The sequence below is a fragment of the Marmota monax genome, unplaced genomic scaffold (genome assembly GCF_021218885.2).
Source record: "Marmota monax isolate L192 unplaced genomic scaffold, Marmota_monax_Labrador192_F-V1.1 WCK01_AAM20220418_F8-fsc00083, whole genome shotgun sequence".
Classification (NCBI taxonomy): Eukaryota; Metazoa; Chordata; class Mammalia; order Rodentia; family Sciuridae; genus Marmota; species Marmota monax.
Window position 1 is genome coordinate 4,479,023 of NW_026692848.1, and position 27,575 is coordinate 4,506,597.

General features: G+C 42.9%; 1 long non-coding RNA gene across 5 annotated transcripts in view; it reads right to left on the reverse strand.

Moving 5' to 3' along the window:
• Positions 1-1,251: 1,251 nt before the first annotated feature.
• Positions 1,252-27,575, reverse strand: part of LOC124095962 (uncharacterized) — a 134,942-nt gene continuing 108,618 nt past the window's right edge. For 2 of the 5 annotated variants that reach the window (XR_009227227.1, XR_009227226.1), the window contains exons 4-6: positions 19,459-19,561; positions 11,046-11,183; positions 7,883-10,856 (exon numbers count right to left, since the gene is read on the reverse strand). This is a non-coding gene — a long non-coding RNA (uncharacterized LOC124095962). The other 3 variants (XR_006852734.2, XR_009227228.1, XR_006852733.2) reach the window with 3 other exon arrangements.

Sequence of the window (27,575 nt, forward strand, 5' to 3'; positions counted from 1 at the left end):
TCTTTTTCTTTAGATGAATGTAGAGATTGTGTAAATTTTGTTACTCAGATCACACCAGTTTCAGCCATGGAAAGTTTCTTCATGTTGTTTCTGCCGATTTTGGTTGAATTATCAGCTTTTCTTACAAGTCTTTGTCAGATACATGTGTTGTAGACACATGGTCTCTGCCAATGGCTCGTCTCGTCTGTACTCTTAATCACGAACTTGATCAACTGACACTCTTACTTCAATTAAGCCCAATCCATCAAAGCATTTGATGAAATTCAACAAGTGTCTGAAATTTCCTTAGCAAGTCAGCAAACTAGAAATAGAAGAAAACTTTTGTGTAACCAATAGAGGATATTTACAAAAACAATCCTAAGTCTTTATAAGACTTAATAGATAAATATTGAGCATCATCTGCCCATCTTAGCCATTTTGCAGAAAAAGAAAGCAAAAAAGAAAGGAAGAAAAAGTTCTCACAGCTATAATAAAAAAAGAAGGAAACCTGTCATTATTTATAAATTATATGTTTATACAAAAAGAATCTATAAACAGAAAATAGGTGGCTTAATATTGTTGAATTGAAAGTCAACATAAGAAAGATCAGTTGTATTTAAATTAGAAAACAATAAACATGTAGAAAATAATTTTAAAAGTGATTATAACAATGAATTTTAAGTGATTTGTAATAATATCAAATATTAAATAATTAGAATAAAATGTTTGTGACATCTACACTGAACCCTTAACATCAAAACTAAGAGAAATGAAATATTGCATAAATAAAGTGGAGAGACACACCATGTTCATGGACTGAATAAATCAGTATACTGAAAAGTGTATACAGGTTCAGTTATTGCAGAATGAAAAAGTTCTGGATGCCTAATGTACATCATGGTGACTATTAATAGTTAATAGCATTGTATTGTATATTCAAAATTTGCTAAGACAGTTGATGTGATTTTTTAACTTTATTTTATCTTATTTTTTTTGTACCAGAGTTTGAACCCAGGGGAACTTACTGAGCCACATCTCCAGCCCTATTTTATATTTTATTTAGAGACACAGTCTCACTGAGTTACTTAGCACCTCACTTTTTGCTGAGGCTGGCTTTGAAATCATGAACCTCCTGCCTCAGCCTCCTGAGCCACTGGGATTATAGGTGTGAGCCACGGTGCCCAGCTTGTTGATATGATCTTAAGTGTCTCAACACACACACACACACACACACACACATACACACACACAGATATAACTATGAGGGCATGGTATGTTCATTAGATTTATTGTGGCAATCATTCTGCAATCTATACTTATATCAAAACATCACCTTGTACACCTTAAATATATACAATTTTTATTTGTCAACTTTACCTCAGTTAAACTGGAAATTATTTTTAAAAACATATAAAGCAGATGGACAGGTTAATGTACAATAATGCACATATATGATCAGCTGGGTCAGACATATAACATATTATATATGATAAGCAAATAATTATAGTCCAGAGCAGGTAATTAAAGCACAGAAAAGATCTTCAGGTCTCTGAGTCCAAATATTCAATGTAATCCCAATCAAAATCCCATAAGATTCATTTAGTAGAAATTGGCAGGTTTGTTTTAAAATTCAAAATTTTCTTCTAATTTGAAGGAATCAGAAGATCAAGCCAATGCTAACAAAAATGAAGCTGGAGAACATATAACTGCAACCTGAATACAGTGTGACACAAGCCAAGAGCCGATAAGCAGGCCAGTAGAGAGGACTAGTTGGCACAAACCATCTCACACACACACAGACACACACACACACACACACACACACACTTTACACATGGGCTCCTCTGCAGTTGATTGGGGAAAGGACAATCTTTTCAATAAGTAGGAATCTTCTAATTAGAAATCAAAAAAAATAAATCTTGATTCCCCTTACACCACATAAAAAATTAATTTGAGAAAAATCACAGACTCAGACATAAAACTAAAACAACAAGGTTTCCAAAGGAAAAATGAGCAGAGTATTATTATATTGGGGAAGGAAAAAGTGCCTTCGACAGCACTCCAAATGCAGTAGCCACGAAATTAAATTGTTTTTCAGAAATTTACAAAAGGAAAATTTTATGAAGTGTTCCCTAAATTCACTCAATTTTATATCATACACTAATTTTTGTCATTTCTCCCATTTACTCAGAACTCAAACTTAATTAAATGTAAAATGAGAAAATTGACTAAATATTAACATTGCATGTTAATATACATTTTGCCTATACTATACTACCATTCTAATATATTGAAGATATTTCTTCCTGTGGACATTTAATTTTTTAACTCAAATTATAAAATGATATTTAAATAGCTGTTACAGGCATAAAATTCCACATGGGTTAGAATAACTGATGGTCCCCTGCAGAACAGCCAGCCATCTTCTTGTTATCTGGGAAAGGACCACTTTTACTGGCTCCATGCAACATGTTCCCCACATGAAGACATTGGTGCAGCTTCTGAAGTTGTCAAGTATACCCAGCATGGGAGAAATCAGTCCTAAGATGCACTTAGAACCTCAGAGCCCAGAGACAGGACCCTGGGCTGACAAACACCACCACAGGAAAAATTAAAGCACTTGGCCTAAACTGTTCCTCTCTATTTTCTATTAAAATGGACTCAGAATCACTGGAAAAAAATACTTTTAAGACTCTATAAGGTCACTACACCAAAAGTAAACATAAAAATTAAATGTTTTCATAATATACATATATTCTTAGCTGCTTTTATCTTTATAAATAAGTAAGAAATAGAAATGTAAAACTGATTTATTTCCCTTTGGTCCTTGGTGTTTTAACACAGTGTGAATGAGGCACTGTGCTGGATGATTCTGGAAGGACATATCTCTGGTGCCACACAGACACCCATACCTGCATATGATGCACTGGGAAGTGCTACTTGGAAGACGGAACGTTTGACAGTGGAGATGTGTGTAAGCTTGGGGCCTCTGAAACGGGTGTTGGAGGAACAGCACTTATTTAAATAGCATTCGTTAGTTGTCTCTGATTATTAATATGAAGACAATTTTTAAAATATAGAAAAGTTAAGACACAGTCATCTTGCTCTTTTCTGGAGGAAATCATGGACAGTGTGCCTATATATAGTATTTCCTTTTTCGGTTTTTTGTTTGTTTGTTTGTGGGGTTTTTTTAGTTGTAGATGGACACAGTACTTTTATCTTATTTATTTACTTATTTTTTGTGTGGTGCTGAGGATTGAACCTAGTGCCTCACACATGCTAGGCAAGCGCTCTACCACTGAGCCACAACCCTAGCCCGAGTATTTCTTCAAATCTTTTTGTCTTTAGACATAATTTTAGATGAAATGATGAAAATTGTTATAATACAAAATTTGGTTAAAAAAAAAAGAAAATGGATGTGCCAAGTTTCTGAGAAAACTGAAAAAGAGTTGGGAGAAATTTGTAAGAGCCTATTCAAGGAATAAGCTGAATAACATTACCAACTATTTTCATTTTCCATAGAAGAAATCACCTCATCTACTGCACAGAGTTCGGAAATGACTTCACTTAAAAATCACATAATGATGGAAACTGAATTATTTGATCTCATCTTTTTAAAATCGCTTTAAGATGAAGAAACTAAAGCTTTTCAGCAGGACAAAGAGAGCTGGCCCTTTGTCCGGCAGCCCCACTCATCTGGCTTAGCCTGCTGGCATCTTTGTGACCCCTCTGCCTCCTCCGTTCCTCCAAAGATCTCAGCTCCTACTTGGGTCTCCAGCTAGGGAGACCCTGGGCCACCCCCAGAGGCTCCTCAGGGTCTCACTTTCTGAGACGGGAACACTTCTCACCCCCTCCACTCCTCTGGCCTCCAGGGTTGTCAGGCTGGGCACCCTCAATCGTCAAAGCCATCTGGATCCATGAAAGGGTCAAGGCTGAATTTCACCCACCCCCTCCTCCACTTCAGAAAAGGAAATTCACCCCCCCAAAACCAGGCCCTAACTGACCCCATGACTTCCACACCTGGAATTCTGCATGACAATGACCACACACTACTGACCCCCGTCAACATTCCAACTCCCACAGTCCCAGGTTCCACATGCACCGATGTGGCTTGCCTTGTTGGATAGATGGAAGGTTCAGAGCACCTTTCCTGCTTTAGCAATAGCTTCAGACACGGCCTCCAAACAGGGCCTTCTCACGGAGGAGACCCCTGGCCAGCACTCAGCTGGGGGTTCCACTGCTCCGCCCCTGACCTTAGGTGACTGTTCGTTTCTCACCTCCCAGGACGGCAGCCCCACTGCTGCCTAAATTTCATTGCTGAGCCGACCCCTGAGCAGATGTCAGCAGAAGGCCTCTCGGAGCCTGTGACAGGGCTCCCATACTCCGCCTCCTGCCGTGTGTTAGCTAAGAGTTTTGTTATGGCTGCAACTGACAGGAAAACAAGTTGAGCGATTAGGGAATCAGCAGTTGGACATCTGACCACTCGGCTCTCATCGCCACTGGCCAAACTTCTGTTCCTCAATGTGCCTGATATCTTCCATCCATTCCTCCTTCTCTTGGAGGAAAGCTCTCAAGTCCAAGTGTCAGGTCCCATGGGTCCTGCTGGCCCCTTTATGATTTTGAAACTGCTGGGAAGTAGACATCAAGCTACTCGGGTGAATGGAGGTGTAAAGCGTTGGACTCCCATCTCCACTGGGCCTGACATAGAAGAGGAGCCAATATGTTTTCCCTATAAAATGCTAGTACAATGCACAGCCAGCACTTAGCAGGACCGCATGTCACACAGTGAGGACATCGGAGGGCTGAAGACACACACCTCATCTGGATCTTTGCACTCTACCAAGGGATGGGGCCAGAGTGTAGGGGGCCTGATCTTGGCTCGAGGCCTGCATTCTGTCACAGGAACACCATGAGCGTGAACTAGCCGGGCCAGTTGTGCAAGACTCCTAATTCCCCCCAGGAAAACCGATGGCGTATCATGGGCCCTCAGGGAGTTAGAGGCTAGGCAGCATTTGATGACCCCTGTGCTTTGGGGTTTGTGGAAGGAAACTATGACTTCCAATAAATCCTCTTTTCCTCCCTCTCAGCTTCATGAAGTGTTCCAGGGCCGTGTTTCCCTGTGAGTGCCATCTGGCTGCGAGGTGCGGCTGCAGCATCGGGAATTCAAGTGCCTCAATGCTAACAAGTCAGCGCACGACCGTGAGAGAAGGCAGGACTCATGCTTCTTAGCTGGACATGTCCTTATGGGTGTCAATACCAGTGCCTGACAAAACAGGCTTGGAATGACGTCTGTCACTGCACAGACCTGGAAGTTTTAAGAAATAAGTATAAATTAGGATAAAAGAAGAACACGGAGAAACAACGTGAAGTAATGATCCGTGCCTGGCGCTGCTTTGCAGTAATTAGAAAAAGGCAGAGAACGTGACTCTGGGTGCCTGACATGGTGTTCATACAAGAACAGAACCAAGTAGCAAAGCTGTTTTTATTCTTTCTTTCTTCTTCTTCTTTTTTTTTTCTTGATACTAGGATGGTAAGAAAACAATTAATTTTGGACCATTATAGAAAAGATTTTAGAATTTATTAGCCATGTCCTATCTATAATAAATGCGAAAGTTTATTTGCCAATTTTTTTTTCTTTTTATGGCCCATCAACTCAGGCCAATGGTTTGGAAACACCAAAACTGTTTCCCAAGAACAAGCCAGTGGTGAACTGAGACACCACATCTAGCTTCTGACCTGCCGGTTGGAACCAAGAATAAAATCTAGACTATCTATAAGCACAAGAGTTTGTGATCAGCTCAGCTGAAACAGAGACCAGGCAATGCCATCCCCGGTCATGCCACGAAGTCCTGGTGGAGAAGCGTTCAGAGAGGAAGCAGCTTCTCCCAGCACTCTCTCCCACGAAGAACTGCAAGCATTTGGGAAGTTACTGAAGTGAAATAAGAAAGAACAACGAGGAAACATGACTGAATCGTCACTAAGGAGTGAGACGTATTTTTACTCAATAGCTTCATCTTTTAAGGAAAAATGATCTCCTGTGAGTGTTACTTTACTGCTCATGGGCCTCCGTAGCTGGGAGGTAGATATTAGTGTGTCTCATTGACTACCTGGAGCAGACGCCCAGGACAGACCTGCACATTTGGCCAACTCGCCAGAAACCAGTGGTCTGCAATCACACGACCTCTATTTGAACGAATATGACTCTATTCTGAGATGTGATCACAATACCCTGATTTTGGCTAGAGATACTGCATTCAGCTCTGCCTGGGCGTCTCATAAACGTTTCGAACAGTCAGTCTGTTTGAGGCAGGGTCCACACCTGAGCATTCTGCTTCATTCATCATTGATAAATTATAGATTCTTATTTTCCTTGAAATTTTTGTTGTTGTTGTTGTTGTTGTTGTTGTGAAGGAATTGGGTCATTTGCCTTGGGTAGTTTCCCACAGTCTTGATTTTGCTGACTCCGTCTCGTGGCATCAGCATGCTCCTCTGACTGCAGTATTTCTGGTAACTGGTAATTAGATTTAAAGACTTGATCTGATTCAGTTCAATTTGGGTAGGAGGTGGGGATAGGAATACTTTCTAAGTGAATATTGTTCAGTTCCAGAAGGAGGTAAATAAACCTGTGGTCAAGAAAGATGAAAGGAAGGAAGGGAGGGAGGGAGGGAGGGAGGGAAGGAGGGAAGGAGGGAGAGGAAAGTGAAGGAAAAGAAAGAAAAGAAACAAGGTGAAAGCAAGGGTCCGGAGGCTTCCACGGTAAAGACACACTGGTCAAGGCTGAAGGCATGATTACATGCGGGTGGCTGTATTATGTTCTGTCCAACTGGGCCAATTGTCTTTGTCCCCAAAACTGGTGTCACTAGGTGCACTTAGAACTGACTAAACAAATAATATGGAAATCAATGTGTGTGAATGCAAAATAGACACTTTCATGGAAACTGAATCAAATGCTTTGCTACAAGGTGAGTTGGCGAACAGCTGCTTTCAAGTAAGGGAAGGAAAGGCCACAGGAAACTGCCAGGGGAGGAAAAGTGGAAGTTCTTGAGACTTCTAGGCTCAGAATTTATCGTGAATGTTTTTCATTTCCATCTGCTTTAAAGATGCTCAAAGGGGAAATTGTTGACGGTGCACCGTGACTATATTCTATGCCAAAAGAAAGAAAAAGAAAATCTAACTCCAGTCCATGGTTCCTAGACCATGGATAGCACACTAATAAAGTATTATTATAGTTATATAAATCTTACCACCAGAAATCCTTTTTTAACAGTTTATAAAGCCATGATGATAGTACTCCTGGATTACTAGTGCCCTTTTCCATTTATAAGTAATAAAATGTTTTAACCAGAGACATTTCTATTTAATATCATTAATGACACTTTCCCTTTGTTTTTTTGAATAAGCCTTGTATCTTTGTTTTTTATTGGGCCCCACAATTTGTATAGCTGGACCTACTCACAGAAATCTGCTTTTTGAATTTATTAATACCAGTTGAGCTTTTCTGACTAGAATTTCTCTCCAAAAACTTGAAGTAGCTCATCAATACTGTCTTACCAGGTTTGTTAGAAGGGAAGTTAAGTGCTTACAGTATTTCTCTTCAGAAATGGGAGACCTTTTTAACTTAAAATAATGAACATTTCCCAAGACTTCCTCATTTCTTTGGGACTTCTGGGGGCCTTTCTTTGAAGATTTTCTGTTTTCAAATATTGCTGACAATAACTTTTATGAAAAGTGTCCCGTGGGCTTATGGAGAGTAGTTCTGTCGTAGTGACATAAGACCCTTGGGAACAAAGCTTTCAGAATCATTATATCCTTAAAGAATTCTGCAGGTTCCTATGGAGAAAAGAAAATTAGTCATTAATTAGTCATTAATTAGTCATTAATCCTTATGGATCATAAGGATTTTCTCAACTACTGAGGTTTCGGTTTACAGCTGAACCCATATGTAGTATAGCTTTACTGGAGCCAAAAAGAAACACGTTAATCCCATAAAAAAAGCTAAAATTACTAAACCCTGTCAGATTCCCCAGGGACTCTGAAAAGTGATGACTGATGGGGCAAACTAATTTCATATGGGGGAAAAAATGAAAACATAAAGTTCATGCAACTCTTACTTTGGCCCTCAGGCTGCTCACCTAAGCTCTGGGGCTCTTAGGGAAGAAGCCTCTCTGAGGGGCTGCGTAGCCCCCAGCCACCCGGTTCACAACAGCCAGGTCACAGGGCTTCCTATTGGGTCTCTGCCTGCATTTCCAGCAAAGTGGAGCACGGTCTCAGCGTGGCCATCTGTCCAGCATACCCTCCGAGGAAATGACTCGTCAGTTGCTTCCTGCCTCATTCATAGTCACTGCTCACAGACTCTCCTTCTTGGGAATTGAGCATAAAACATCACAGCTTCAGAGTTTCTACTGTGCCAGTCTTTACGGGAGGATAATGGTGAAGAAAAGAAGGAAGGAACGAAGAAAAAGGAGAGGGTGGAAGGAGGGGAGGGAGGGAGAAAAGATTCCTTGCTACAAATATTAAATGTCAATCAAACAATAAGATGAATTAACTGAAAGTCCCTGACTTACTCATACAACTTAACTGCTTTTCCTGTAGCAGGTCAACTTCATTCCTGATCTCAATTTTTGCTTTTAAGCAAGTTAAACTTTTTCCAGAACTATGCAGAGGTTTTGATTGACAAACTCATTTCTGGAACTTAGGGTACACCAGCTCACAAGCAACCCGTAAATTTCACATGTTTAACAAATGCTTATTCTCCAGGTGGACTGCAGGATCTGTTTTCACTTCGTCACACCCAAACCACCTGTCAAATGTCTTATTTAAATTATTTTCATTATTAAACTTTGTTATTTTAGGACCTATTACATAACATTACTGTGTTCAAGGTATTGGAAGGAGAACCTTGTGACTTAAATCTTAAATCCATCTTTTAAGGGAAAGAAATCCATCTTTTAACTATCAGTTATTATCCTTTGTGAATTCATTATCTTAATGCATTTTTTAGCACCAAAGTCCTTGAGCAGTTTCTTATGGCCCAGCTCAGCCCTGCCAGGACACATCTTGACACAAGGAAAAGAAATTCCTCTGTCGAACAGGTTTTAGGCTTTTACCAGGAAGGAAAGAAATCTCATATTTACTATCATAGAATATTTTAATTTCATAATATTATCAAGAGAATATTGTGAGCTCTCTTGGGGGAAGGGTGATGCTGGTGATTGAACTCAGGATCACTTAACCGCTGAACTACACTCCAGTCCTTTTTATTTTTTTATTTTGAGACAGGGTCTCACCAAGTTGTCTAGGGACTCACAAAGTTGCTGTGACGATTCTGAAACTCACAATTCTCCTGCCTCAGTCTCCAGAGTCACTGGGATTACAGTTGTGTGCTACTATACCCCGTGAAGCTCCATTTTAAGATGAGCAAATTGTAGCAAGGAAAAATGATGCAATTTGTTTCAAATCACAGAGTTCATAGAAAAGTCAGAATCTGAAATGTGTCTCTGCATCTACACTTCTCTCTGGGGACTAACAAACATATTGTGCAATAATATAGCATGATTGGCAGCAAACCACTAATCTTTGTATGGAAAATTATAACAAGCAATTACTGTAAATAGAAACTCTTTGTAGGTATATTGTATAAAGGGATTAATTAACAAGTGGAAATGGTAATGTGGATTCTGTGTTCTTCTTCTGGGTTTTTATAACCAAAGTGTTATATTTTATCCCTGAAAGAAAGCAAAATTTTTATACAAGAATATGAGATTACTAGTGAAACATATAAATCATTAAAGAAAACAACGGCTGGTTGAAACTTCCAGTGTTTCTCAAAGCTTAGAATAAATTATGGAGCTTTTCAATAATTCATATTTTCTCTTTGCACTCTTGAGGTGAATCTGCATTTTTAAACAGATTTTTCTAGTGAAGGTGACTCATAGAACGCACTTTGAGAAACATCAATTTAGAAATCGAATTAAGGAGGTAGAACAGAGAAATGATCATGAAAATATGGCACCATTTTCAGATACCCAAGGAGAAACTGAGTTCTTAGTCCACACTGTGGTCCATGAATAATGAAGATCATATTGCTACAACCTTCCTTTGAATATCAGTTAGGCTATGAGTAACAAACAGGCTTGTTTTAATGGCTTTGAATTTATGTTCTTAACTGGAATGAGATAGCTCTCGAGCATGTAATATTGTAAGTGCCGAATTATTTATCCTGAAGAATTTCTCTCTACTAAAACCTGTTCTCAGCCTAAGACAGGGGAAAACATGCCTAGTCCTGTCTGCCACTTGTGCTTCCAACCACAGGTGTGTGGCTTATTGAGCCCTGTTAGGCAGCGTTCCCCAGTGAGAGAGCTGGACACACACTGTCCTGTTGCATGTCCTCAGGTGTCCGCTCGGCTATGACTACGAATCTCCCTACTTTGTGGATGCAGACACTGGAGGACAGAGTGGGTAACTGAATCACAAGACTGCAGTTGGGTTTAGTGGACACAGTGTCCAGGCACTTAGCCACACAGTCCCCAAGGCAGCCAGATGTCCTATCACAGATGGCCGGGGTGCAGGGGCCACTCTCTTTGGCACGCCGGCAGAGGCGTACCCATCTTGTCTGCCTTGGGAGCCCACCATGTCTCCCGCCCACGCTCTGAATCCAGCCTTACCCAGCAGCAAGGCCTCCAGGGTCCCCCTGCACCAGGAATGGAGCTCAGGAAGGAACGTCTTTGCTTTTTCCAGAATTGTCTATTTCAGGCCTCTTTCAGCCCCAGCATCCACTTTCCAGCATCCAGTGTGTTCTGTTTCCCTACAATCTTATGACAGCCTCCTGGATCGCTTTTATTTCTACTCCTGTAGAGGTTTTTCTACACAGAGAGATCCTGGAAAATAGACCAGGTCATGTTACTTCTCTGCCATATATCCCAATGGCCTCCTGTTCCCACCACAGTGACTCCAAACCCCAGTCCTTCCTGAGACCCAGTGAGCAGCCCCTCACAACCCCATGGACATGATTTTCTACTTCTTTCTCCTGATTCCTGGGTCCCCTGATGTAGGGATCACTCACCGACCTCTCTTTGGAAGGCTCCTCAGACGCTGTCCGGCTGCACTCAGAGGTCTGCTCAGTGTTGCTTCTTCAGGAAGCTTCCTAAGCACGTCCCTGTACTCAGAGAAAGGCACCAGAGGACAGGGCTTCCCCAGACTTTCCCCTAGAGTGAGAAGCAAATAGCATGTGCTCAGAAACAACATCTATCAGCAACTCCAGGCAGAGCCAGGAGATTAACCCCTGCACACAGGCCCCAAAGCCACACCCTGGCACCCCCACTTCTATTGTGAGGGAAGAGCTGGGGTCTGGACAGAACTGGCAGGGTCTGACCCTAGTCTCAGTGCTGCCATTCCCCCTTGGTCTCAGCCTGCAGACCATCACCAGGGAGACCCTCCACTCCATCCTTCCAGGGTTTCTCCACACCTTGCTGAACATGAAGTAGCAAAGACTCACTTTATACCTGTAGTGTCATCCCTCAGGAGGGAGGCAGCCCCCCACAGGCCTGCAGCCCAGGGTTTGGGCCTCCCTCCCAGGGAGCCAGTGCCACAGAGACTGTCTGGAAGGCCTCCCCGGAGCCAAAGCCGGTCAGGTGCTCACAGGCAGGAAGGAGGCGGCTCGGTTTCCCTTTGACTGCACCCAGAGCAATTCCAGCTCAGAGTCCACTCTGGGAAAATACACTCGTGTTTATCATTTAAAACATAAACTCACAGAACCATCTGCTTCAGAGCCAAGCATGCCTGGTTCTGCATTCACGTGTGGAGGGGTCTCAACCACTTTCCTCTGAGGGGCTCATGGGGGGCTGCTGCCATCCCATGAGTTCACTGCAAGCTCCAGTTCCCCCTGTCTCCAAAGGTTCACAGCCTTTCCAGGGCACAAGAAACAGCCCTCTTGGATCCTGAACGACTCCATTCCTCTATTATTCTTCATTATCTAGGGATCACAGTATTTTTGACATGCCACCACTAAGCTCAGGACAGAATCTCACCTGATTTTCATCTGAATCCCTTCGACCAGCTTTTTCTGTACAGAGAGATAGTATAAAAATGATATGAAAGATGTCAAGATTACTTGCTGATCAAGGAGATAATTTGCCCAAAGTGAACTTCTATAGCATGTTTTTGTCTATTCATGATTTAAGAAAATCCCTCAGCTTTTCATTCTGGGGAAAAGCTAACAACATTCATGCCAAGCCAGGTTGTTCCCAAGGTGTGAAAGTTTCTGCAACAGTTTCCTTCTGCACATTGTGGTGCTGTGGCCTTGGGTGAGCTCCAGACACAGTGGTCATAATGGAGGTAGACCAGAAGGCTGTGGGGCTTAGGGGCCATAGATAAACTCACCTGATTCTTGGGAGAATCATAGCAGTGAGTCATGGGAGACTCGCTGACTCCTTGATGTACTGAAATCCCCCTTGGTAAAAGCCCACTTCACTGTTGAAAGACCATCTGAACTAGTAGCCTGCTCCCTTTCAATTCAGGAAATGGGTCATCTATCTGGGACTAGCATACAGTGTCTAATCAATATATGTTTCCTGTCCCCTTTTCAATATAATCCCCTTTTCAATTTCATTTGACACATTTGATCTCTGCCTATCAGAGAAGAATTCGGCTTCAAATATTTAAATGGTTTCAATAACCAAATTTTGAGGCAAACAAGATTAGACACAAATTTGCTGGCTATTTTTATCATTACATCACCATTATCATAATTTCTATATCAATACTGTATCCTAAAACACTTCTCAATGGTGAATGGAACTTTCCCTCATAACCTCCTCTCCTTTTTTATGAAGCCTGAATTGAGTCCCTAATCGATACCAAAAATGAAGTCTCAGCTTGCTGAGGCCCCGACATTACAGAAGTCTTTGACAAGTTCACCACACTCCCAGTGCTTGCTCTCTTCCTCAGCATTATTCAGAAATGCCAATTAGTTTCGTCTGAAATCTAGCTGTCTGGTGGAAACTTGCAAATGCCTTAGTTTCCCTAGCGATGCCTATGGATTTCTCTGCATCACACAGGAAGATTAAATAAGGCCTCCAGAGAATTCATGCTACCTCTAGCTTTTGGTCAACCAAGAAGATGTCCTCCTGGGAACCCATTAGACTTTACCCCGAGCGGTAAAGTCCAGAGCTCAGCTGCCTGCTAACGAATGGCAGTCCACTTACAGGTCCTTTAGTGCTGGCCCTCTAATCTGAGTTCTGTCTTACACAGAATGGCATTTGTTCTACAGCCCCATCTCTTTCTCTCTCCTGTGACTTCTGGAAGTGACTGTGTTTGCCTTCAGTGTCTCTTTGGACCAATTTAAAGGCTGACATCATGACTATCCCCTTTGTCTCTCCAGGTAGCAATTTTCAAAGCCATTACTTCATATTGCATTTGACATGAAAGGAAAAGCAAGTGTTATTTAAAATACCAGTTGGGCAGGTAATAAAATCTGTGACTCATTAAATCCATCCAAGCATGGTTTCCCAAGGTCTCCCCAGGTCTGAACAGTTAACTGCAGTGGAACAATCTGACTGTGTTTAACCACCCTTGATTATTGTCTAATGGGGTAATACACTCCTCCGACTCTCTGATTACATCATATGGAAAGACTGCATTCAATGCATCCTATATTTTTGGATACCGAAATAGTGATACCTGGTAAATTCCAAAATAGTGGTACCTTTGATGGATCGTGGGGAAAGAATTTCCATCTTCTGCTCCTCACAATGCGTACTTGATAATCACAACACATTCTGAGGGCCAGTTGAGAGCTGAAGAGGTCGTTCCCGGGCAGCTGGGCTTTGGAAGTCCAGCTTTGCTTCTGTGTTCTTCTGCTTCTTTGTTCTTTGGTTGTTGTAATTGTGGTAAGTCACCATAACAGAGCTGCAGGCCAAGGCAGGCAGCCTTTCTTGCTTTTGCTACCGCTACTGTAGACCGTGAGGAGTAAGCAAGTTACAGTATCAAAATCTATACCTACTAAAGTGCAGACAGTCCCACCACTATTGGTTCCTTCTTGCTCTCACATGATCCAGAAGGAACCAGAATCATAGGAGTCCAGAATTATTTTTCTAGCTTCAAAGATGACCCTCACTGCCACAGTCAGGCTGCAGCAAAATAACCGGGGGGTGATGAACAACTTGTGTACATTGATACAGCAGGAGTAGGAGCCGTTTATTGCAGGACAGGAGCAGTATTTATACATTCCACACAGCTTATCTAATTAGCATAAACTAGATACATCAGTCAACCAATAAGGAATCTCCACACTTAATGGCTCGATGGTGTTACTTCACAAACCACTCCCTCTGGCATTTTGCCAGGCACCATCCAGACTTGTTTACAGACTCCAACATTTCTGGCAAATTGCCAGGCGCCATCCTGACTTGTTTACAGACTCTAACACCTCACCCCTTCCCAGTTTCAGCTTCTGCCCTATCTGATGCCCAAGAAATTGGTTCTCGCTCTCATTTTAAACTGACCTCTTCTTCCAGTTCTTCCTTGTTCCTGTCATTTTGTAAATTCCACATCATATGGCTTCTAGCAGATCATAAGTAAGCATGCTTTGATGGAGTAAGGACTCAGGTTGTCCTGGTTTAGATCGGAGGTGTTCCCCAAAAGCTCATGTGTGACACAATGAGAGAAAGTTGAGAGGCGAAATGATTGAGTTATGAAGCCTTAACCTGCCCAGTGTTGATCCACTTGAATGAACTAGCTGGGTGGGATTGGAAGGCAGGTAGGGGTGGCTGCAGGAGGTGCCTTTGCGGTATATACTTTGTCCTGGGTGAGCAGAGCTCTCTTTGCTTCATGACTGCCGTGTCCTGTGGTGCTTCCCCCTCCACACCGTGATGCCCTGCCTCCCCTCGTGCCCAGAGCAGCAGATTCAGCCTTCCAAGGACTGAGACCCCTGAATCCATGAGCCCCAAATAAACTTTTCCTCCTCTTGTTCTTGTCAGGTCTTTTGGTCACAGAGATGAAAAGCCGGACTGAAACACATGTCTCTCAATTAGCAGATGAGAATTAAGGCCCTGGGTTGGTCATCGTCTTGAGGAAGCCGAGATTCTCATTTTCATGTGGAAACAGACTAACCAGAGACAACTCCAAATGACATGGCATCCTTGAGAAGGGGCATGTCAACAAAGTTGAAAAGTTCTGGGAATGTTTTGAACAACAATAGACGGAAGGGAAACTCCATCATACTTTGGTGGGTGGGGAGGAGACAAGGTCCAAGAGAAGGGCCAATCAAAAACTACAGAGAGGCAGAAAAGAGTTTGAAAACTAGTTCTTTAACGCCTTTGGTGTCTAGTTTTGGAAGCGTAACCACTTTTATTCTTGTTTTTCACATGTCCTGACTAAAAACAATAAGGCTGACATTATCAGTAATTGTGAGTAGTCAATAAGACAATTTATGTTCAGTTTAACACAGTGTCTGGCCACAGTAAATAACAATCAATAGTGACCACTACGGTTACCACTGCTGTTGTTTTTATTAACAGTGATCTTATGATTAAGACAAGAACGCACATCCGGGCTGATGGATTACATGCTCCAGCGGACCACGGGAGGGAATTAAAACCAGTGAAGTAAACTGAACGTGAAGGCCCTTGAAGGTGATCGGGAATACAAGAAATTGTTTCTGTAAGCAAGGAGGTGTGATCTATCCATGAGAAAGTGGTAGATACCGTTTTGACCTTTGGTTTTGCTTTGTTTTAAGCAGTGAACTCTGAGTCACTGAATAAAGGGAAAGAATCTCATATGGCCTGGTTACGTGCTAAGTGTGTGGTGCTCTGATGTTCATTACTGTATAATTTTCTTGTGAGACAGAAAAGACTAGAATAGATGCTGGAATTAAAATCCAAGCACGTGTGATTGCCAACCCAATTCCTCGCTAACACACACTGATGCTCCCTTGCCTGAAGGTTGCTTGTCACATTTAAACTTGCGCCAGATTGTTAAGCTAGAAAGGGGTCAGCCAAATACAGCCCTAGGTCAAATCCTGGTTTTGTAAATAAAATGCTATTGGAATGCCGTCACCCAATGACGTGTTTGTGTGTGACAGCAAGATGAGTAGTGACAACAGAGTCACAGCCAGGAAAGGAGAGCCAGTTTACCTGCTGACCCTATACAGAGAAAGGTCGCCTGCCCTGGGCTGAAACATGGCTGTACCCGGGAAACCATCTCACTCTCCACCTCTTGCATGATGCAGGCTTACTCTCTAGATTGGTTCAAATTATTTCATTGTAAAAACCTTCTTTAGTTCTACGTCAGTTTCAACAGAAAGCCCAGACTCCCTGTGTAGAGCAGGGGACTATCCCTCGTACAAAACACTCAGAATCAGGTATCTCTGGACTTCAGAGGTTTTGTGATTTGGGAATGTCTGTGCAAACATGGTGACTTCTCTTGGGAACGGTACTCAAGTCTAAACTGGAAATTCATTTATATTCTGTCCTATGCACTTAGCCCAAAGCTCATTTTACACTATAGTTTTAATGATTTCATGCAAGAAACAGTTTCACGTGTGGAATTTTCCACTTGTGGTACCCCCCCCCCGCCCCCCCCCCCCCCCCGGCACTCCAAGTTCCAGAGGCTGGAGCATTTGAGATTCAGATTTTCACATTGGAACAGCTCAATCTGGGCTTGCTCCGAGTCCTGCTGTCACGGCTTTGACTTCTCCCTTTGTCTTTTCTGTTACTTTCCCCACATGGACAGTCCCCACTGGTGGCCTGATGGCTGCTCTCTCCCCTGAGGCCTGAGCTCCAGCTGTTCTCTCCATGGACCGTGTCCTTGTTACAGCTATGCCTGCTTCCCATCTTCCTATCCCAGTCACCATCTCCAAGGGAACCCACTCCCAGTGCGCCTCCAGCCAGTCCTTCCTTCTTTCCAACTCACAGAGCCCTTGCTGCTCCTCCAGGGCCATCCTCCAGTTCCAGGCTTCCCCAGAAACCACCTCCAGTGGACCCTGGGTGTCTTGGTTCATTGCCAGGTCCCTGCGTCTTATCCCCCTGTTAGATTGCAAGCTCCGTGCGGGAGAGTCAGTCACCTTCGCCACCCATGTTACTGAGCACTACTTCCTACACTAACTGCGTGATGGAAACCTACAGAGTGATATAATGTCCCTCCACAAAACATTTCCTAAAAAACACAGGAATGGCCTCTTGGGTCAAATAGCAAATAATCTGAATATATTTCAATTTCAGATGAAAAGTAATGTAAGGTTATATTTGTGTTAATGTGAGGCTAAAATATAAAGATTTTAACAATCCTGACCATAGTTCCATTGGCTGGCAGAAAGACTGAAGCTCTGTGAGACTCAGCCTCTTAGGCGCATCTCATCTTGCCTGGAATTTTCCCATCATCTTAGAAATGGAAGAGATGTCTCCAAAATCACTGTCCTGGGCCAGACTTTCTGTTGTGCTTGCCAAATAATAAAGATAATAAGGACAAGGACAGACTGAGTGGACTGGCGGTGACCTGAGGCTGGGGAGACGACGGGAGGGAGGAATGGGCCGTCAGAGAGGGGTAGAAGCACCTGCGTGGGTGCAGACAGCCATGTTCGCTGTTCACCTCCAGAGGCAGGAAACAGGGTCTGGAACATTTTCACCATGAAGAAACGGTGGGTGTCAAGGAGACAGATACACTCAACCTGATTTAAACATCACATGATGCATACGCTCATCACAACATCACAGGCCACCCGCTAACCTGGATGGTTTTATGTTTCATCTATCAGCTGAAAATGAAAATAATAAAATACTAGAGGACAAAAAAGAACATGAGTCTTGGGAAGCCGTCCCAATGGCCTGCCTTCAGGAGCAACCCATCTCTGACTAGCAGAGACAGCCAATGGTCCTTTACTAAAAATACTATTAGTACAAGGAAAAATGAAAACAAATGTGTTGACAAGTTCATATTTGATCATCTAACTTCCTCGGGTTTCATTGAATACTTGTGCTCATTTCATGTTATTAGATCTGAGAATTCTAATATTTCATTTAATTTTCATGTTTTTGCTATTTGTTAACTACTGAAAACTAAAGGTGGCAAATTCATTCAGATTATCACATACTGGCCAAGGATTTTCTATAAAGCAGTTACCTATTAGAAAACATTCAGAAAAGCACATTTATTTTTAATAAAATATGAGTGTGTGTGTATATATATTTGTTGTTTATAGATAGATAGAATTATCTAGATAATTAGAATTTAAAAAATTATTTAGCAAGAAAATATGCTGGCTTCTTCTAATTCTACTGGCAAAGCTATGGAAATACATTCTTTTTTTCTGGAATAAAATTATATAACTAGATCTTTTTGGTTAGGAAACAAAAGATCTGAGATCATAGAGGCCCAGGCCAAGAGGAAGGCATGGAAAAAGCCTCTGGACACAACTTTCTTCTTACTGACCTTGAACACAGAGAAGCGACTGCTTAGCCTAGGATGGACTCTGTGGTTGGGCACCGGAGGTCTCCCACAGTGGACAGTGCAATAACTGTACAGTTGAGGTCATCTTTTTTTCCACAGGAGCAGAAATTCCCGTTGAAAACAACTGAATTTGTTGGTGGCTTACGGAAGCCTTCTGGTTTTCTCACTCTAGACACTGAGCCTCTAGACACTCAGTTCTGTGGGGTTAACCAGGTACCCTACCCAGAGACAGGAAGACAGAGAGGAGAGGATTCTTGAAAGAAGAAAGTAGACTTTTCAATAAGAGACGGGTGCCAGGAAGCACGGCTCTGCGTGTCGCTGAGGCTGGACCCTCCATCGTTCCATCTGTGCTCCTGTGATGAAATATTTGAGACTGGACAACAGAAGATCAAGGTGCCAGCAGATCCAGCCTCTGGCAAGGGCTACTTTCTCCTTCCAAGATGGCACCTTATTGTTGAGTCCTCATATAGAGGAAGGTGTAAGAGAAAAAGTCTCTTCCCTGCAGACTTTAGATGTGGGCTCTGCTCCCTGGATCACTTCCTAAATGCCCCCACCTCTTAATATTATCATGTGGACGATTTTCAACGTGAATGTCACGGGACAGGTTCAACCATAGCAGCCATTAGACACCCACAGTGAGGTGTGGAAACAGTCCAGCTGTCCTGAGCTCAGAGCCAGTCATTTTGGCAACCATGTTGTATGAGGTATTATTTTAAAACCACTAAGAACGAATTTGTTGTATGTTTAATTTTTAGATTTTTATCAGCTAGAAGTTAAAATCCTGGTTATAAAAAAGAGAAAAAATTGGTCACTGCTCAATGGAATATGCCCCTTGCTGATCTGTGGTGCCTGAATCAACACCCCCAGCTCTGTTTACCTTTAGTAAAGCCATTCCTATTTTAGCACTTTGCAATCTACAACTTTCAAATTATTTATAATCCACTTAATCTCCATAAAACCCCAGTGAGAACATATTTTCTATCCCATGTCACTGAGTGAGCGCAGTTCATGAGTGAAGGAGCCTGGGTGCACACTCACCTGCAGTCTAGGTGATATGCCCCAGGTGTTCTCGGAAGTTCTGACAAGCAGGAAGGTGATACACACGCCATAACTGATACGATCAATTAAGAGGAGGCTTCTTCTAAGGGGACAAGGAAAGAGTGGGCAAGGGTAAGATGAGAAGCAAATAGGAGAATACTGCAGCCCTGGAGGTTAGACAGGACAGAAGCACAGCAAACTTCCCCTCCTGGGCTCCAAACCAAACCTGACTGACAGCACGGCTGACGGCTCCCTGCTCCAGGTGGAATCCCTTGCTCCCTTTTTGACTGCTAGACTTTCTTAAGTGAAAAAAAATACATAAATAAGTGAGGGTAGAACAATTAGTGAACCTCAGACTTCCAATGAAGACTAAGAGGCTTCCTTCATTTCAACTAATATCTCCATTTTTATCTGTCAGCATTAAGAAAGGAGAAAGATTATCCATTCAAAGGCAGCTGCCATCCAATTAACACTTGACTCCAAGTAATAAATCATATTGCAGGGCTTATTGACAACCTGTAGGACATTATCTTTCAGTGCCACTTGGCATGACCTTTAACTCAGAAGGATTTAGAAGATGTTCAAGTGCAGCAATTCAGGGGCTGCCACAGTCCCTGCTCATGGCACCTATGGCTGATGCAGGGGAATGCCAGCAATGCAAGGAAGGGCAGGCTTTGCTGGAAACACAGCCCCTGCTGATTAAGCACCACCCAGCATCTCATGGGCACACGCTCTATTTTTAACACATATATTTAAAATCCACTTGAACTGGATTTTCTTTCTCAAGACTTCATTATCGCTACCTTTTTTCCCCCAGAGAAAAATCAAATGTTCTGTAATGCAGTTTGTGTAGAACATGATTCTTACACCACAGAAAATTCCATTAAATGTCAGAAGAATTTAAAGTCTTGTTGATGAGAATCACAGGCTCGGGAAATTTCTAATATTTAGACCTTTGGAAACATTAATAACCAATGAGTGTGAAAATCTTTTAGAAATCCCTATTTGGCTTTAGAATACAATATGATCACCAGTGTATTAAAAGAAACCAGCAATTATGCATGTAAAACAAGGGAGAGATTTGTAATGCTTTTATTTTGGTGCCACAGAAGCATTTATTCTCATACAGTCTCATATATTTCAAGAATATAAGCATTTATCCTCATTCAGTTATTCACTATACTAAATAACAACGTCTATAAGACTGTTAAAATAATTTGCTATTTTGCTTTATCTAGTGAGCACTGAGAGAAACAAAATATTGAAAGAAAAACAGTGGCAGAATTTTAATATAGAAGGGGATGTCTTCAGGAGACAAAAGAAGTTCAGCACAGAAGAGCATGCATATGGAGACACGTGCACACACAACAGCCTCACCTAAACTCAAGAGCAGAAATCCTGCAAGACACGTTTCCTTCCGGTTAAACACTAGATTATTTCAGAAAATATTCCTATCCCTAACAAGTGTTCATATTTCCTCGTAAGAATATTCTAAACCTTCCCAGCCTCTGCCTTCCTGCTCCAGCAATAATTACAGTCCTAGATGTATGAAGCTCAATGGTGCAGACAGTAAAATATTCAGCAAAGAGCTACTGTGGAGACTAGATAATTAATCTCAAAAGTAATCAGACTGAAAAGTTAGGAAAGAACATCATCTGGGGAAAATACTTTTGAACTCCATACAAAAGATGCTACTAACATTTACAAAAGATGATAACCTGAGCCCAGTCCCAATTTCCACACTGATTCATATATATATATATATATATATATATATATATATATATATATATATATATATATTCTTCCTCTTACAGAACTCATAATACTGTGAAACAAACAACTAAACACTACACAAAGAATAGCCAATGATCATAAACAGTTATTATCATAAAAAAATTTCATAGATCTAGGAAAGTTGCATAAAAGTGGTAAATTTTAAATCCAGTTTCAAATAGACAAAATTTGGCAGGCAAATCAGGAAAAAAATCTATAACATGAAATACTGGAGAAGTTGGAGGAAATTATATGCTAAAACTAAATACCCAAAATGTTCTTTCTTGAGTTGGGCATATCACCGATGGTTTAAGAGGAGACGGGAAAAGGGGTTAAAAACTTGGTCCATGAAAGATTCATACTGGCTGCCTGCATCCCAAAACTCTGCCCTAATCTGAAGTTATTATTGTTTTTATTTCACAATAAGTATGTAAAATGGACATGAGTTTTAGATTTCATTTCCTAAATATGATCATGGAGAGTCAACCTCTTCTTCTCTGATCTCAAAAATAAGCAAAAAAAAATCTAATTTATGAGATCTCTGAGAACTATATGAGATGAATTATGTGGCATGCTTAGCATGATGCTTGATACATACATTAAACAAATGTTGGTGCATTTAGTACCTAAATATGAGTTCCCTTTGCATTTGGTACAGGAAATTCCTACAGTCTGATATTAACATATCATAAAGCAGCAGAATATAATGATACTTGAAGACACAAATTTTTTCTTTAGTATTCACACTACCCTGATAAAAGAAAATTATCCAAGTTACAATTTTATAAATCTGCCTTGCAGTAGTTCCCATAGGAGCTCAACAAAGCAGATTTGTCATGATTTAAGCACAATTGATGTGTGTTCCTCTTGAACTAAAAGGACACCTTTGTGTTTAAGCTTAGTGTTTGAGCTCCTGTGACACTTCCATGGCATGTGCCCATTTCTGGTGTTAACTGCTGGCTCATAGACAGCTTTTCACATGCACCATTTTGATTTTGGGGTTTCTGTTAATTCTGCCTATGTTGGCACACTCTTCTTCTGTGTATTTTCCTTAGGGTCCTGCCTGACGGAGTTATAATGAAAGGTTCCTAAATTAAGCACAAGGGTAAGTGGGGGCTGTGGCTCTCTGTGCATTCCCTCAATTATCTACCAACACCGCTGGCCACTCCAATCTCAAAGTAAAACTGGCACATATTTCTTACTCCCTCCTTGAGCCGTAGTCAGCCCCCAGTTTCCCCAACAGCTCTACACCTGGCCTCTGTTTATTACTTGCAGGACAGGGAGGTATTCAGGTGAAGCCCCTAAGTCAAGGTCACCCCCAGAAGCAGGAGTCTCCATTCTGCACACGTGTGAAAAGCCTAACAGTGGAAGATGTGGTTGCCATTCCCTCCCTCCCAGAATGGAGCCCAGGGTTTCTTTGCAGCTGTGCAGGACTTTAATGAGACATGTGCTGTCCAAGTTCATGCTCTTGAGCACAGATGTTTGACCTTTCCAAAAATAGGGGAGTCCTGCCTTGAGGACAGAGAGCTGCTCGCCTCAGTAAACAACACATTACCAGCAGAGTAATGAGTTAGAAACTGGAACGAGAGGAGCAGGGTCTTCAGGAGGGGAGAGGGTAGTTTATGGCCAGGAATGACAAGGTGATGAAGTGAGTCCTCTCTGCCCCGGGCTCTCCCACACTCAAAAATACCCTACCTAGTGTTTTCCATGAAACAAGAAAACTCCAGAACATGGAGCTGAAACTAAGTAGCAAGCTTATGTCATTTAAGGGATATTCCATGCAATTAAATAAGATCTGCTAAATAAACATTACTGAGCAACAATCACGCTTCTATTCAATGATTTTACGAACACATTCTGGGATTCGATACTTTTTTGCCTTATGATTTAGGTGCTTATGCTGCTGAACTCTAATTAATTTGTCTTTTATGCACTTCCAATTAAAAGGTTGCTATGCTTTTAATGTTTCCCCACAGACATTTGCTTCTTCAAACGTGCAGGCCACACATGCTTTACTAAAAGGTAGCACCTGCTCCAAACAGAGGTTCTTCCCAAATCCCTGCCTATTTTTCCGGCCCAGTTTTTCTTGCAGCTGACCTGTGGAAGATTCCATCAGACTCCTCCTCTCATCAAAGCCCTCATCCATGCATGGTTGACAGAGGCCCTGTTTCAGGGCAAGCCTGCAGCTACAGCCTGGGGTCCAGGACAGTGATCAAAATAGGGTCTGACCCCGTGTAGATGGGAGCCAGGGCTTCTTGGTCCATTTTATGAGCAGGGAGATTTTGTGGGGTGCCATGGGAACTGGCGGCCTGACAGGGAGTCCCCAGAGTGGAGCTGTGAGATTGTCCAGGGACGGTCCAGCTACATGTTTAAATAGCAGTAGCTATTTGACCAAGGAAGGTTTTCCAGGGTCCCTGTCAATCCGCTTTCTGTCACAATGACTAAACCTGAGATAATCAACTTGTAAAGAGAATGGGGTGACTTTGGCTCACAGTTCGGGTTTCAGGCCACATTCTGCTGGCACTGACACTTTTTAGGCCTGTGGCAAGGAGAGCACCTTGGCAGGAGCTCCACGTCTGGTGGAGCAAATGACTGTCCTCAGGGTCAGAGCAGGAAGAAGAGACTGGCCTCACTGACCCCTTCAAGGACACATCTCCAGTCCTCCCACCTCTCAAAGGGTCCACCACCTGCCAGCGGAGCCAAGCTGGGGACCAGACCCTTAATACATGGGCCTTTAGGGGAGACTGCAGATCCAGACCACAGAGGATCCCCAGTCACACCCTGGGTGACAGGAGACCCTGCGGGGGTTGCCGTGAGCAGAAAGCAAATAAGACAAGAGAGACTCGCTGCACCCCACATGGAAGCACTCAAAAACGCTAGCCACTTTTATTTGATCTAGGCTTTTTTAGCACATTTGACTTTTTCTTTATAGCCCATCCTGAGAGGACAAGCTGCCAGCCTCACACACCAAACTTCTCCTAGGCTGCAGCACTGATTAAAAATAGATTTTAATTCCCCCCAGGACAGAAGGAAATCTGGGCACCTGTGCTTTCCCATTTTGCTAGGTAAACCCCGTAGGCTCCCTGACAGTATGCTCACCCATGTCTGGAAAGACCAGAGGAATTCAGGAACTGCCCTCCCTGGAGAAGAGAACCCTGCTCGTTACACGAGAGTTCTGCATCCACTTTTGTTACAATTGCTAGATGCCTACTTTATTAGTTATAAGAAATCAATTGCAATTTTTAAAAAGTCTCCAAAGAATCAGAAGAAGCTAGATGATATCAAAGTTTTACCCAATATAAACTCTGGAGGAGGTGACAGGAGCAGGGACCCAGGACCTCACCCCAGAGGCATTCCGGCCCCACCCCATGCTTGAACACTGGGTTCTTTATTCTAAAATTAGAATGTCCTTGGCATTTCTGGACATTGGATGTCCCGCGCTCTCTCCGTGCCCTATGCATCATGATTGTCTTAATTTACAGAGACAACACAAAACTTAACATGCAGTGGTTTTGCCAGGCTCAACTCAATAAGTGGTATGTGGAAATATTCCAATGATATTTCTGTGGTTCATTAGGATCCAAAAATTCCAAACTCTCAAACTACATTCCAAATGCCTCAAAAAAGAGCCGAGTCTTTTTCAACTTTCTACCCACAAAGACATATATGCACATCACCTGTGAGTGAACACAAGAATCAGTGAGCAAGAAGCACGCACTGCGTATTTAAGTCTAGCTTCTAGAAATCCGCAGCCAGGCTTGGGAGCGGGATCCCGGCTCTGGTGGAGTTTCCACAGCACTTCAGGCCAAAGATGACCTCGTGCTGATGCCCAAATGGGAAGAGCTGCCAGCAGGGGCTCTGAATCAGGAGTTGGAGGAGCTGGTAGGGAAGCAAGACCCCACACTGGCCTTGCCAGCCTGGCTCACAGGCCCCTGGGGACCTGCAGGGGAAAGGCCCCACCTTCTGCTCCACAACCCCTCCGCACCTGCCTCCTTCCCAGCCAGGTTCCCTGTGTGCATGGTCTCCTACGCGACCCAGAGGCACCACAAATGTAGGTCTCCAAAATGCCATTCCTCTCCTCCTCCTTCTTCTCTTCTCTCAGAAATCCCTGGCCTCCTATATATTCAACTTACATTGCAATGTCCCCATTGGCAACCCAGACTGCCCTCCCAGGGGCAGGTCATTCAAAACCTCTGCCCCAATTTCTTCACCCTGAAGATAGGTGTGATAATAGTACCTCCTTATGTGGGGTGAATGAATTGATGTATGTCCTACAAAGAATAGTGCCTAAGTATTAGCCATTTCAAAAATCATTACTATTATTATTTCTGAAAGCTGATGACTCATCCTTATCTACAAAAATAAATCCCACATTCATCTCAAAATCTGAAATGCAAATCTGTCCTCTTTATATTTGCATATCTCAAACCTGCTCTTTTGTATATACTTCTTCTTTCAATCATGACACCCTCATTCACCACCCATTTACCGGAGCCAAGGGGTGCCACCTGCTGACCCCACACTCTCCAGGCTTCCTTGGCAATCCAGGAGGACCGTGAACTTCACTTTGGTTCTGGTCCTCCTTCCTGAACCCTTGGCCTTATTCCTCTTGCTGGGAAGACATTGCCACTGCAAGCCTCCCATCTTTGGGCCATGGCCTCCTGCAGCCATTCCCAGCTCCAAAACCAAGTCTGACCCTTGAGTTAGTGATGAACACATTTATGGGAAGATGGGAGGCACATTTCAGGATGGAGCTGCTCCTGGGACACTTCAAAGCTCTGCTTCCTTATTCAGCCGAGTGGTCAGCAAAGGCTGCTTAATATACCCTTTTATTTGCAATATTTATTTAATTAAAAAAACATCTATCAGGGTACAATGTCTGTAAGAACGGCCTGTACATGATTTCTAGGGCTTTTCATAATTCAACTCCCTTCCCCAGTGTCCCCTCTCTGCCCTCCTCCTAGGTGGAGGTAACATGCTGTCTCCAAACACACTGTGCAAAGAGATTTTTATGCATTGTGTAATAAAGGAGAGGAGGCAGGGACGGTAGCAAGAGGATCCCTCATGGTCCCAGTGGTCTGCAGATCTTCCCACCACAGCAGACCAGAGCTGGGACCTGCCAGGGCACAAGTCACCTCACAGATTCCTCCACACGCCCATGTGCTGTACAATCAACAAGCCAATCAGGGTCTTTACAGAGTATAGCACAGCACAGAGTCCAGAAATCCAACCCAGGAGTCCTGGAAGTCTCATCCAAACCATCCCTGCACACATTACTGCTGGGCAGCTCCTGGGCGGGAGCCTGCTCCTCCCAGTGTGCACACGAATCATACATCCACACACATATGTGAGCATGTGCTGTGTGTGCATGTGTGTTTTAAGTGTGTTGTGTGTACATGCATGTATTTCACTGTGTGCACAAGTATGTTATGTGTGCACGTGTGTTGTGTGCACTGTGTGTTGTGTGTGAACATGTGGCGTGTGTGTGTGGGTGTGGTATGTGTATACGTGTGTGCATGCTTGCCCTCCTTGCCAAACAACAATGAAAATTCTTCTCTTGTCTGCTGGCTCCTGTTACTGTCTCCTGCCTCAGGAGTCTCAATAATGAGTACCTTATCCCTATTACCATATCTCTTTGCAAGGAGTTCCAGAGATTTTATAGCAACATTCTTTATCCTTATAGAATAGTTTATCTGCCTCTAACACTCTGAGGATGGTTACAATGTCCACCTCCCAGAATATCACATCCTGCTTGATTTCATGGCTTATCTTGAAGGACTGGCCCCTACTGCACAAAGTTCCCCCTGATTCGAGATCTGCCTCATGAGCCTCTGCATGTGCTGTTGGTTCCATCTGGAAAACCTCTCTCTTCCTCAGAACCCAGTTAGCTCCCACGAAGGCTGCCTTCTTCCTTCCTTTCATTGTTCATTTTCTCTGGAGAAACCTCTGCTCCACTTTGGACCATCATATGCGTCATCCAGACCACTCATGGCACCGCTCTGGGGAGGGGCATTCCCTCCTGTTCAGATCCAACCTAAATGGCCTCAGGCTCTTTCTTTTTCTCTTCCCTAGCAAATTACACTATTTTCATGCAATTTCTTTCCTGCTCCTGCTCGCTCTCCCCCCCCACTGTAATGGTGCCTCTGAGGAGCAGGGAGCACACTTTGTGTTGGTCCCTGCCAGAAGCCAGCACAGTTCCAGATGCAATGCCACCAACAAGTGAGCCCCTGAGTGCTAGATTCCAGTGGATCATAAATGTCCCATTAGCTCATCAAACGAAGTGCAAAGCTAATGAAGATTTGGGGACAGTTGTTTTATATACTTTAGGGGTAAGGGAAACA